The 4,134-nt window shown below is 33.9% G+C and overlaps 1 protein-coding gene across 1 annotated transcript in view; it reads left to right on the forward strand.

The window, feature by feature from the left end:
- Positions 1-6: 6 nt before the first annotated feature.
- CNTN5 (contactin 5) overlaps positions 7-4,134 on the forward strand; it is a 1,092,962-nt gene continuing 1,088,834 nt past the window's right edge. Inside the window, exon 1 of the mRNA XM_005872208.2 lies at positions 7-71. The gene's annotated coding sequence lies outside the window, so the exon portion shown is untranslated. The remainder of the gene's footprint in view (positions 72-4,134) is intronic.

The following is a 4,134-nucleotide window of genomic DNA, read 5'->3' on the forward strand; positions in this document are numbered from 1 at the left end:
GGAGGATGGGAGCCGGGCAGTGAGCGCCGCCCGCCCGGGGAGGACAGGACGGTCTGCGGCTCAGTCTCCGGGTAAGTGGCTGACACACATCCTCGCCGGGTGACGGTGCACTTCGGCTCCCGGGCGCTGGCATGTTGGACACGCTGGCTTCTGCGGAGCCACCCTTCCTAGCCATGTTGCCAGGATTTCAAAACTGTAAGAGAAAGCTGCTGCTCCTTTTTTAACATGCTGTTTTTCTCAGCTGGGATTTTATGTCGGAAAAAGTTAGGGCAAGAGTACATGTCACCTATGTGTGTACCTCCTCATGTCATCCCAAATAAGAGAAAACAGTTCCCACAACTCAACTGGAAGGCGATGTAGGCTAGGCTAGGTAGGGTAGGAGTTTTTCTAGCAAAAGACACCCGGTGTTCAGAAAATAGGATGCGTTTGTAGGTGCTGAGTGTGTGTGTCTGATGGCTGAGCAAAATGTGTTTGGGAGAACAGAGCTCAAGTAACTGAGCATCTGGCAGTGCAGTAACTTGTTAAATTTTAGCAGGATGCTCTGGAAGTGAAGTTCTGCAAAGTTCCGGAGGCTAAAACAACAGTGTCTTGAATTATGCCGAGGTGTTTTCTTGATGTTGTGCAGCAATGTGATAGATTGGAAAATGGAATAAGGAAATATGTTTAGACAGTTCATTGAGTTTTTTTTTATTGAAAAGTGGGAATGTTAATTTGCATATATATGGATATGGTGTACAATAAGCTGAGAAAATTATTCTGACAACCTTAAACATTTTAAGTTGTTTTAACTAACTTTATTTGGGAAAAATAAAAAATCCACTACATATTTTAGAATTATTTTATTTTTAAATGTTATCAGCTTCCTAGCATGAAAAATACTATTCATTGTGGTCATGTAAATTCAGGTTTGGAAGCAAAAAACTTTTTAACTGTTGTATGTGAAATGCTTTCCCTACATTCATCTACTCCTTTTTTTTTTAAATGAAAAGATAAAATCACTTAGAGATGCTATGCTTATACCTTAATTCTGAATTTTAACTGTGGAAATAAGGATATGAGAAGCAGATGTTTATTAGGATACTAGCCTTAAGAAATACAGACAAATAAGTAGTGGAGGCATAATTGAGCACTATTGAATTGCAACAGAACTACAGCAATACTTAGACTATCACAGAAAGCCTAAAGAGTTCATCATTATTAACATTGTGACCTTAAACATAAAATAATTAGTAATAATTAGGTCATTATTTTTTTTCCAAAGTGCCTGTTGTCAATTTTAAGAAACTCAGAAATATTTATTTGCATATTTTCCTACATCATACTCAAATTATTATAAATCCAATGTGGGCCAATTTGTTGAGTCTCAAAGGTATATGTTTCCTTGATTAAAATGGGAAAAACAATATGACTATATAATAATATGTAACATAAAATGAATAAAATTAAAAGATACTACAAAGACCAACTAAGTTTAGTGAAGGAAACAAAGTTCAAAATTTAAAGTTAAAAGTTAAAAAAAGAAAGTGTGCTTTAAAAAATAAAATTGAGCTTGAAAACTTAGCTGGAGTGTGGTGAGATGATATAACTACATATTTGAAAATAGAAAATCAGTACAATGTTTACAATATAAATGCCAATGTGTTGTGTAGGGCGTGGTGGAGTCTTTTAATTGTTCATATTTATATTACTTTTGAAAACCGAAAATTAAAGAGAAAATCTGCTACTTTTAATTTCTGTTTGATATCATACACAACTGAATAGAAAGTTAGAATTCTCAAAAGTTAGTAAAAATAACATTCCCCTGATAGATTAACCAAAAGCCAGACTTTGTAACTTTCGAGGCACATGCATGTAAGGATGTATTTGGAAATAGACCTGCGAAGCAGCAGTTGTGGAATTTTGAAATGTTCACTGAAAGATCCAGTCTCCTTAGGTGAGTAGAACTTCAACTATGAGGTGGTCCTCCATTTTTCTTAATTTGGAGATGAACCAAAATCAAACCATGATGAACACATAGACTGTTTATTTAAGACTAATTAAAAATTAGTTGCTTGTGACTGTTAACTTCAATTTTATGGGCCCAATTAACTTTAAAAATGAATCAGGTTTGACTAATACATACTTCTTTAAATGTCTTTTTCACTTAACAGTTTAGAAACCCTTTGCCACCTTCAGGGTAGGGTGTGGTTTAGTGGCAAACCCGATTTAGGATTAAGGACCAGAGGGTGTCAATAAAGGGTAGAAGTCTCTCTAGCTGAAGAAAGTAAGGGGATGCTGTGCTGGCCAAGTTATTTTCGAGTTTGTCTTATTTCTAGATAAAACAAAAGGTATGTTTTTGTGTGTTGGGGGAGGGAAACTATGAACTCTTGTCTAGATGGCTATAATAGTGTAAAATGATTTGACTATACCTAAGTTCCATTGGCTAAAACAGAGTTTTATAGTAGAGTTTAGTGCCCCCATCCATCAAAAATTAATTTAGCATTTATGAGTCCAATATTTTTAAAGTGTTGGAATTTCTGAAGGCATCCTACCACACATATTTTGATTACTCATCGTCTTTGAATTGCCTCTCTTTCAAAATATGTTCTTAAAACTGTACTAGGAGGTTGGAAATTTTTCTTAATTTAAAGAGGTCCATATAATTTGCTGTCTCAAATTCTGACTTCAGGAGCTCAGATTCATTCATCTCTTTCTTATTACTGAAGATACAAACATAAAAAGAGGCGTGCATTTCAGATAAGATTTTTTTTTTAGATTAGTGTTGTAAGGGTGTGCTGATATGTTCCATGAACTTCTTAGCACTTTATAGCAGGAAGAGGCTGGTCGGAAGCTCAAAGCCGTAGAATCTCTGAAGAGGTCTATTTTCTGAGCACTTGTGATCAATAACTCTACATTAGAGACTGGTACATTTTAAAAAGTAATGAAGTATATAAAACTCATTAACACTTAAGCTTTAGGATTAAAAACTATTATGAGCAGTGTCTCATCCCTGTACCTATACCCTTTCGATTAATGTCTCCCAGTGGGGTTCTGGATAAATGGGGTAATATCAGACACTTGAACAGTTTTTTGGTTAATTATTTTCATTAAAATAAATAGAACAAATTCAGCAGTGCTTCATTGATAAAGTTGACATGAAAGGAATTTTTAAATGGTTTTATTACATACATTTACTTTTTAAGGAAAATAGAGTTCTACAATTAATTTTTTTTATCAGAGCATTAATTATATCCCATGAACTTGATATGTGACTATGTATTTAACTTTATGTTTTACTTATGATAAATGTGTGCATGAGCTAAATGTAGAGCATTTTCATGCCTATCAAGCCCTCAAGTTAAAACACACGTCTTTAATTTCATATGCCAGAATAGTGTATGCTGTATTTTTGACATTATAGCTGTCTTAAATATTGGCTCATAAGACTAAGCCAGGCAAAATATGGAAGCTCTGCTTTTCTTTAGTACAGGGGAATGGAACTATAGAAATTGACCATAAAGTAACTCCAAAAAATAAATCAACTCGGTCTTTTTCTGGAAATAAAAAAAATTTTAATGAATCCATCATTTCTTTAATATAAAATAGTGTTAAATTTATTATTCATGATAAATTTTAGAAAGTACAGTCATGTTCTTTTCTCATGTGTTTCTTAAGTTGGATCTTGTGATCACTGTCATTTTTTGTATATTTCCAAAACTATTTCATTGGATGCATTTGACAACATAGGGGAAATATTGATTTTCTTCCCGATTTTTTCAGTGGTCCCTTAAAAATCCATAATGACCTAATAACTTGCCTCCTTGTGGTTAGCACTTTTTAAATTTATTTTTAACAAGTGGATTTGTTTGAAAAGATTTGGCAGGACTTGCACATTTTCTATTATGCTAGCCATGGTTCCAGATATTTCCTATACTCCCTTGTATACACCAAAAAAGTTGAGACCTTAACAGAATGTTATTAATGTATTTGTATGAGCTTTCCTGCCAACACACCTTTATAATTTGTGTCTTTACCCTAAGTATGGATCTGGTTAAGGATTAAAGTCACTAATATGAATGTTATAGAAATTTTAAGTAATTGTGTGTTTGTGTGTGTGTGTGTGTGTGTATGTATGTGTGTGTGTGTGTGTATATA

This window comes from Myotis brandtii, unplaced genomic scaffold (genome assembly GCF_000412655.1).
Source record: "Myotis brandtii unplaced genomic scaffold, ASM41265v1 scaffold37, whole genome shotgun sequence".
Lineage (NCBI taxonomy): Eukaryota > Metazoa > Chordata > Mammalia > Chiroptera > Vespertilionidae > Myotis > Myotis brandtii.